This window comes from Myxine glutinosa, chromosome 1, assembly GCF_964187855.1.
Source record: "Myxine glutinosa chromosome 1, kmMyxGlut1.1, whole genome shotgun sequence".
NCBI lineage: Eukaryota > Metazoa > Chordata > Myxini > Myxiniformes > Myxinidae > Myxine > Myxine glutinosa.
The window spans coordinates 414,072,009-414,082,287 of NC_136261.1; positions in this window are offsets into that span (position 1 = coordinate 414,072,009).

A 10,279-nucleotide genomic window follows, 5' to 3' on the forward strand; every position below is an offset into this window, starting at 1 on the left:
CCTTAATAGTGTACCCCAACAACTTTATGTGTTTTTTTGATTTAGGATGAGAGGGAAAGCACGTCTTCAAGATGGGCTTACTACCACATACCTTACAATATATTCTTTCTGGTTCAGGTGGGGCAATCATGTGTAAAGATTTGCATGTGTGTTTGTGGGATTTAAGATGTCTTTTTTTTATACAAGATCGAGGCTCGTGAAAGAGCTAACATTAATCAAAAGTCGAACCGACACATAAAACACCAAATAAGTGGAGCGTTAGACAAGATGGGGAGAGAGGGGGAAGGACACAAACACAACATTTGAGAGCAGGGACATCGAGAGAAATTTGGGTGGGGGAGGGCTAGGGGGGGGGGGATGGGAGAGGTATAAAACATATGGACACTGCAAGGACTTCCAGGAAAGAAGTTGGAATTTCAAAAAAAGTGTATCTGGGGTGAATTAGCGGGGGTAGAAAAGATCAAGGTTTTGGATGGGGGAAGATAAGAGATGGTGGTGAACAGCTGTTTTAAAGACCTGGAGGGAGGAGTGGGATTGAAGGGAGTGGGGGAGTTTGTTCCAGAGGTGGGAGAAAAGGGGAATGAAAGAGTGAAGGTGAGCAGAGAGCCTATATTTTGGCAGTTTAACCATTAGAGGGTTGCTGGCAGATCTTGTGCGACCTGTAGGAATATTAGGGGGACAGACCACAGAGAGAGCTGGGGGAGCAAGGCCGGAGAGGAGTCGGTAGAAGACAGAAAGACAACCAACCTGCCTGCGGTGAGTGAGTGAAAGGCCCTTGGAGTTAGCTTCATTGCGGGAGATTCCAATGATTCTGAAAGCTTTGGTTTCAACAGCTTTAAGCTGAGCTAGGTGTGAGGCAGGAGCACCGGCCCAGAGAAGGGAACAGTATTCCATTGAGCTGCAGATGAAAGCCTTGCATGTGGTGCGGAGCTCAGGTGTGCCAAGGAAGGACTTCTCCTGGTGGAGGACGCCCAGTCGGTGACTGGCTTTGAGGGCCAGCTTGGAAATGTGGTTTTCCCAAGAAAGATCATGGCAGATAGTGAGACCCAAAAGCTTGAGTGACAGAACTTCTTGGAGAGGATTGTTGAGAAAGTAGATGGGAGGGTTTTCCAGTCGGTCTTTTCGGAGAGACATAGTATGAGTGTGAGATTTGTCAGGATTGAAAGACATGTTCCACTTGTTTGACCAGTCTGTGATTTTGTCCAGGTCTGCAGAGAGTCAGGAGGCTGCAGACTGCCGATCTGAGGGATGAGAAATGGAGCGGCAGATAGTGGAGTCATCAGCAAAGAGATAGAGAGGATTTTCCAGAGTCGGAGAGATCATTGATGAAGACCAGAAATAGCACAAGGCCCAGAACACTACCTTGGGGAACTCCAGCCAGAACAGGCAGGGGAGGTGGGAAATCCATTCAGGGCCACACGATGCCGACGACCAGAGATGAAGTCGACAAGCAATGAGTGGAGATTTCCATGGATAACATAGGAGACTTTGGTGAGCATAGCTGGGTGCCAGACTGTATTGAAGGCACGTGATATGTCATGTGAGACAGCTCTAATTTCCTTGTTTTAAATGAGAAATATCATCCAATTTCTTCTTGGTTAATGTTACATAGATTAGATTAATATTATCAAAATGTTTCGTATATTTTCATTCTTTTAGAAATATAGTTATATGAAATTTTGTAATGTTTGAATATTTCTTCACACTTTCCTGTTCATCATCTAACAAAAGTCTATATGTTTTAAACTTTTCATTGAGATCGATATAAACCTTTTCTGGTATTTTACAATATTGTTTACCTTGATATTGAGTAATACATTTTTGAAAATGAGAAACTCTATTGTAAATATATTTCCCTATTATATTTACTCTCTTATAATCATTACAAGTCATATTAGTGTCAAAACTTAATTGTTGGTTATTACACCGCAAACACGTTTTAATATTTGTGTTAGTTATTTCAAAATCAGAGAAGTTTTTATTTTTACAAAATGTACAAGTAATATTAGTGATAGGTTTAATGTCATATAAAATGGGTATATTCCATAATTTTAACCTTATTATTTCCCTAGCAATATCTAAAAACGCATTTATAATAGATACTTTCTTTTTAAAGATTGGATTATGTGTATTCATCGGTGATAATGGTTTAGATAAAATTGATTTATATTCATGTATCAATAATACATGCAATGTACATGCAATAATAATACATGCAATAATACATGCAACACATTTTATCCTGATTAATATTCTGTAATGTTTGTTCAATATTTGCAATATTTGTTTTAATATCAACTGATGTTTCATTATAAGTTAAAATTAAATCTTTTATCTTATTTCATTTTCCATGAAGTACATCAAATTCCATGTTGAATTTATTAATTATTTCATTATTAATGTTAATAATACGTATTTTTTCATTTAAGTTATTCATTTGTATTATAATTCTCATCCCGTTCAATAAAAAATTCAATTTTTAATTTTTATAATTATTTTAGTGAAAAATCAAGAAAATCGAGAAATTCGGAAATTTTAGACATTTTGGAAATTTTGGGAAAATCATGAAAATCATGAAAATGTGAAAATTGAAAAATAAATAAATAATTATTTCGACCACTTGTGGGTTTGTAACCCACAACTTCCTGTTTGGGGGGCAAGGGGGATATGGGGATTCTGCTCCTGGCCTGGTCTGGATCTCTCCTTTTCTATCGACTCACATATCATGTTTTTAAAATAATAAAAATATACAAAATATTATGATGGTGTTAATTTAATATATATAACGTTAACGAAAAAGAAATTAGATAATATTTCTCATTTAGAGTATGATTTGGTTAAAGATTTTAAACAATTATTAAAATTTTACGATGAAAAACATGGTAAAAATAAAGATGAAGAATTAGATAGGAATTTTTTAAATGAATATACAAGAATTATTATTTCATTTATTATGTAAGCATAATCATAAATGTAATGAAGATTTTACGATTCTTAAAACGGTCGAAAGAAAACAATTTCACAATAAAATATGTAAGGGTTTATTTAATATATTGGGTTGGCAATTCACACCTACATTTTAACCATTGGATGCATTTGGGGGTCTTTTTGGGCCGGCATAATTTTGTTTTGCGATAACTTGGTTATAAAAATGTTTACACCCTTGATCTTTCATATATGCTTCAAATAAAGGGTAATACATATTTTTATGTGTGTGTTTTTTTATTTTTTTTTCAGGGTCAGGGAAAATGTATTTTAAAAATGTTACCCACATTAATGCATTTGTGGGTCTTTTTTGACCCAGGCCAAACATGATTTTTGTTTCGCTACAACTTTGTTATATTAACTTATATTTGCATGACCTTTCATATATGCTTTCAATAAAAGGTAGTGCATGCCCCCTGTGTGTGTGTTTTTTCCATTCAGGATTGGGGGAAAATTTATTTATTACATTTTTATCCCATCACATTGCCTTGGGGCATGATTTTGTTTTTGCGATAACTTTGTTATAAAAACGTTTTTACCCATCATCTTTCATACGTGCTTTGAATAAAGGGTAATACATATTCCTTTGTGCATGTTTTGGTTTTTTTTATTTTCAGGGTTGGGGAGAATGTATTTTTTTAATTTTACCACCATGAATGCATCATGGGTCTTTTTGGACCCGGGCCAAACATGATTTTTGTTTCGCTATAACTTTGTTATGAAAACGTTTTACCCATGGTCTTTCATGTTTGCTTCAAATGAAGGGTAATAAATACATGTTCCTGTATGTGTGCTTTTGGGGGTTTTTTCTTTCAGGATCAGGGGAATTTATTTTTGAAATTTTACCCTGTTGAATGCATTCGTGGGTATTTTTGGACTAGTTTGACATTGTGTATAACAGGTTGTGATATCACAAGTCACAACCTCACAGGAAGTGGTGACAAGTTAGCCTGCCATTTTGCAGTCCTTGTCAATCTCTTGCAATCCTTGTTTGTGAGCCTTCAAAAACATTGCCTGGAAGTATACAAATATATTCCAACCGTTCATCTTGTTATATCCATCAGAATTTTGCACAGATGGTTTGCACAATTGAAACATTGCTCGTGTGCTGAATTTATATTACCAGCTCAGTCAGCCTAGTCTGATATTGCATGTCACAGGGCACTAGTTGACACACTTTTGTTACGTAGCATCACTGTGGATGCGCAACTGGTAACATTCAGAGGCCGTTGTAAATGTATCCAATATATGCCGAGCAAACCGGCAAAATATAGCATCAACATATTTTGGGCTTGTGATGCAAAGACCTCGTATGCTGTGGATGGCATGGCAAACACAGGTAGACAGCCTGGGTAATCCGTGCAAAAAAAAAAAAAAACTCGGATCAAATGTCATACAGACATTGTGTGGTCCATTGAGGGTTTCAGGATGAAATATCACCATGGACAACTTCTTTACGAGTGTTCCACTTGCTCGGACACTGCTGGAGAAAGGTTTGATGCTTGTGGGAACACTTACGAAAAATAAAGCCGATATCCCTGCACTGATTTTTTTTTTTTTTTTTTTTTTGTAATACAAGATCGAGGCTCGTGAAAGAGCTAACATTAATCACACAGAAAGACAAACTGACACATAAAACATATAACATGGGGAGCGGTAGACAAGATGGGGCGAGAGGGGGAGGAACACAAACACAACATCTGAGAGCAGGGACATCGAGAGATCTGTGGGAGGGAGAGGGCTTTGGGGAGGGGGAGGCAGGGGAAGGGGGGGGGGGTGGGAGAGGTATAAAACATATGGACACTGTCAGGACTTCCAGGAAAGAAGTTGGAATTTCAAACAGGGTGGATCTGGGGTGAATTAGTGGGGGTAGAAAAGATCAAGGTTTTGGATGGAGAAAGATAAGAGATGGTGGTGCTGTTTTAAAGCTGTTTTAAAGACCTGGAGGGAGGAGTGGGATTGAAGGGAGTGTGGGAGTTTGTTCCAGAGGCGGGAGAAAAGAGGAATGAAAGAGTGAAGGTGAGCAGAGAGCCGAGATTTCGGCAGTTTAACCATCAGAGGGTTGCTGGCAGATCTTGTGCGACCTGTAGGAATATTTGGGGGACACAGCACAGAGAGAGCTGGGGGAGCAAGGCCAGAGAGGAGTCGGTAGAAGACAGAAAGACCACCTACCTGTCTGGGGTGAGTGAGTGAAAGGCCCTCGGAGATAGCTTCATTACGGGAGATTCCAATGATTCTGAAAGCTTTGGTTTCAACAGCGTGAAGCCGAGCTCGGTGTGAGGCAGGAGCACCGGCCCATAGGGGAGAACAGTATTCCATTGAGCTGCGGATGAAAGCCTTGTATGTGGTGAGGAGCTCAGGTGTGCCGAGGAAGGACTTCGCACGACGGAGGATGCCCAGTCGGCGACTGGCTTTGGAGGCCAGTTTGGAAATGTGGTTTTCCCAAGAAAGATCATGGCAGATAGTGAGACCCAAAAGCTTGAGTGACAGAACTTCTTGGAGAAGATTGTTGAGAAAGTATATGGGAGGGTTGTCCAGTCGATCTTTTCGGAGAGACATCGTAAGAGTGTGAGATTTGGCAGGATTGAAAGACATGTTCCACTTGTTTGACCAGTCTGTGATTTTGTCCAGGTCTTCAGAGAGTGAGGAGGCTGCAGACTGCCGATCTGAGGGAAGAGGAATGGAGCGGCAGAGAGTGGAGTCATCAGCAAAGAGATAGAGAGGATTTTCCAGAGTCGGAGAGATCATTGATAAGGTTAAAATGGCAGCCAGAAAGGACAGAGCGCGGCACAGCAGCGAATTTGGATTCACTGAAAATCTAATTATGGTGAGCTATGTGCCAAGACCCAACAAAGCCGTAATTTTGCTCAGCACACTACACCATGACAAGGCGATCATGGAAGGAGCGAGCAGGGAAAAAAAGCCCAAAATAAGCGGCTACTATCACACCACCAAAGGCATCGTGGATACCATGGATCAAATGGTTTGCACATATTCTTGCAAATGACAAACCATGAGGTGGCCCATGGCACTGTGGTATAACGTCCTGGATGTTGCCTGCCTGGATGCATTTCTGCTGTTTTCATTACAACATCCAGAATTCCATCTAAAGGTATCCAACAAACGCCACTTGTTCCCGAAAGAACTTGTCGTGGAAATGGTAATGCCTCATATGGAAGACAGGCTGAATAACAACACTTCACTTCCAAGCAGCGGAAAATATTCCATGAAGGATTTTTGGCATTTGATGCCCAAAAGCCGAGATGTCCACAGGTGGTGCCAAAAAAAGGAAAGGTGCACATACTGTCCAAAACAGGAGGACAGAAAAATCTCCACAACATGCCAAAAATGCTCACAGCATGTGTGCAAGAGGCACAGCCTGCTTTTGTGCAACAAATGCCATCAATAAGAATGCCATGCCATCACTAAGATGCCATCAATAAGAAATAAGAAATGAGAATAAATTTACTATTGAAAATGTTTTGTATCGATTTCTTGAAAATGCATGTCCTGGATATACATCTGTGTTTTCAGGGGTTTCTTTATCTATCCCACCACCCATACATTCAAGATGGGGGGGGGGGGGGGGGGAGTTAAATTGCAAAACTATTCTGGGTAAGCAAACATTCTTCATGCCAAGTTTGAGCCCTGTGGGTCAGAGGGTGTGGAAGATGCATCAGAACACATCACACACACACATTTAGTGATACTATGTAAAGGAGGGAGGAGGAGTGGGTATTAATTAATAATGATAAAAATTAAAAGAATACATCCAAAATATAACAGCAATAAAGAAAATTACATCGCATTGGTTTGTTTTTACCATCAATAACCTAAATACTAAACCGGTCCAAATAGACCCCCAAATTAATTAATGGGGTAAAATTTTAAAAATACATTCTCTTGGGCCCTGAAAAAAAAACAACCAAAACACTCATACAGGAATATGAATTATGGTTTATTCAAAGCACATATGAAAGATCATGGGTAAACACGTTTTTAAAACAGTTTTTTTTTTTTTTTTTTTTTGTATACAAGATCGAGGCTCGTGAAGGAGTGAACATTTATCACACAGAAAGACAAACCGACAAACCGACACATAACCGACAAACCGACACATAAAACAAAAAGCATCGGGAGCGGTAGACAAGATGGGGAGAGAGGGGGAAGGACACAAACACAACATTTGAGAGCAGGAACCGAGAGACATGGAGACATCGAGAGAACTGTGGGAGGGAGAGGGCTTTGGGGGGGAGGCATGGGAAAGGGGGTGGGAGAGGCATAAAACATATGGACACTGCCAGGACTACCAGGAAAGAAGTTGGAATTACAAACAAGGTGGATCTGGGGTGAATTATTGGGGGTAGAAAAGATCAAGGTTTTGGATGGGGGAAGATAAGAGATGGTGGTGAACAGCTGTTTTAAAGACCTGGAGGGAGGAGTGGGATTGAAGGGAGTGTGGGAGTTTGTTCCAGAGGCGGGAGAAAAGAGGAATGAAGGAGTGAAGGTGAGCAGAGAGCCGAGATTTTGGCAGTTTAACCATCAGAGGCTTGCTGGTAGATCTTGTGCGACCTGTAGGAATATTTGGGGGACAGAGCACAGAGAGAGCTGGGGGAGCAAGGCCGGAGAGGAGTCGGTGGAAGACAGAAAGACCACCTACCTGCCTGCGGTGAGTGAGTGAAAGGCCCTCAGAGATAGCTTCATCGCGGGAGATTCCAAAGATTCTGAAAGCTTTGGTTTCAACAGCGTGAAGCCGAGCTAGGTGTGAGGCAGGAGCACCAGCCCATACGGGAGAACAGTATTCCATTGAGCTGCGGATGAAAGCCTTGTATGTGGTGAGGAGCTCAGGTGTGCCTAGGAAGGATTTCGCATGACGGAGGATGCCCAGTCAGCGACTGGCTTTGCAGGCCAGCTTGGAAATGTGGTTTTCCCAAGAAAGATCATGGCAGATAGTGAGACCCAAAAGCTTGAGCGACAGAACTTCTTGGAGAGGATTGTTGAGAAAGTAGATGGGAGGGTTGTCCAGTCGATCTTTTCGGAGAGACATAGTAAGAGTGTGAGATTTGTCAGGATTGAAAGACATGTTCCACTTGTTTGACCAGTCTGTGATTTTGTCCAGGACTTCAGAGAGTGAGGAGGCTGCAGACTGCCGATCTGAGGGAAGAGGAATGGAGCGGCAGAGAGTGGAGTCATCAGCAAAGTGATAGAGAGGATTTTCCAGAGAGTCGGAGAGATCATTGATAAAGACCAGAAAAAGCACAGGGCCCAGCACACTGCCTTGGGGAACTCCAGCCTGAACAGGAAGGGGAGATGAGAGAAATCCATTCAGGGCCACACGTTGACTACGACCAGAGAGGAAGTCCGCAAGCCATGCATGGAGATTTCCATGGATACCATAGGAGTAGAGTTTGGTGAGCAGAGCTGGGTGCCAGACCGTATCGAAGGCACGTGATATGTCGAGGGAGACAGCTCTGATTTCCTGTTTGGCATTGAGGACCTCCATCCATTGTTGAGACAGGAGAAGCAGCATGTCCAGAGTAGAGTGACCTGGTCTGAATCCAAATTGATGATCAGAGATCAAGCCATTGGAGAAGAGGAAAGATTTCATATCCGAAGCAATGATGGATTCCATGACTTTGCTGATAATTGGGAGCAGGCTGATTGGTCTGTAGTTAAAAGGATCTGTTTTTGCACCTTTTTTGTGTAAAGCGGTAATGTTTGCTGATTTCCAGGATGCTGGCAGATGACCTTGAGCAAAAGATAGGGTGAAAAGAACAGAGAGAGGGTGAGATAGAGCGGCAGAGCAGGATTTTAGGACCCGTGGGCTGATGCCGTCTGGTCCAGTTGCAGAATCAGAGTCGAGGTTAGACAAAAACTCCTCCACCTTGTCAGGAGAGAAGGACACAGTGTCCAGGAGCAGTTGGGTTCGACTGGGAAAGGTGGGAACAGAGAGAGATGGGTTTGGGACTAAAGATTTTGAGGCAAACACAGAGTTGAGGCATTCAGCTTTGTCACGTGCGATGTCAACTGTGTGGCCATTTGAGGTAAGGGAGGGGATGGAGGGGGAACAAACACCAGAAACGGATTTGACCAGACGCCACCAGGATTTGGAAGAAGGAGACAGGTTTGAGAGTTCGTTCTTGAGTGAGGAGAGATAGTGCTTCCTGGCACTCCTGAGGGTAGACACACACTTGTTCCGAGCTTGGTGGAAGGAACTGAGATTGCCTTCAGTTGGATTAGCCTTCCAAGAGGCAAAGGCAAGTTGTTTCAGGGCAACTGCCTCACCACAAGATTCGGTGTACCATGGACGGGAGGAAGGGTAAGACAACTGAAGACGAGATGGGATAAATCTGTGCATGAGAGAGATCAGTTTGCTTTGGAAGAATTCCCAGGAAGAATTGATGTCAGAGGCAGTGGAGATGGGAGACCAATCCAGACGATTGATGGCTGCTTGAAGCCCGTCCCAGTCGGCCTGAGTGAAATGCCAGACTCTTCGACGCTGAGGAGACTCTCTGAGAATGGCCGGAGAGATGTCCACTTTGACAAGCACATGATCAGAAGAACCGATTGGAGCAGAAGAAGAGCAGCAGACATTAGCAGGGAAGTTTGTCATAACCAAATCTAGAAGAGAAGAAACTCCATTGGCTGAGATCCGGGTCGGGAAATTGACAGATTGTGTCAATCCCAGTGAGTCACAGAAGTCCTTTGCTGAGGTGCCATGACTGGTGAGAGAGGAACCCACACCCAACCAGGTGTCATGATGACAGTTGAAGTCACCACATATGAGGAAGAGAGAGTTGGGATGAGTGGATAGAAGTTGGTCCATGTTGTCAGAGAGTGAAATGTAAATTGAGTCATCACTGTTTGGGGGACGGTACAGAACACATATGAACAAAAGGTGGGAGCGGAGAGGAAGCCATAGCCAGAGGTACTCCTGGGGGTGAGGAGGAGAGAGGGCAGTGCAAGGAGAATGAGGAAGAGAGTTTTTGATAAAGATAGCCACCCCACCACCAGGACGAGGCTCAGGTCTATCATACCGGAAGAGGGAGTAACCAGGAAGAGATGTTGAGGAATCAGAGACATCTTGAAGGAGGAAAGTCTCTGTTAAGCAGATTAAGTCTGGATTGTCAGAAGACGCAGATTGTCAGATTTTATCAGAAGAAGATTGTCAGAAGTTATCGCAAAAACAAAATCTTGCCCCCAGGCAATTTGATGGGATAAAAAAAAACAGAACAAAAATTTTCCCCCAATCCTCAAGGGAAAAAAAATCCACACACACAGGGACATGCACCAC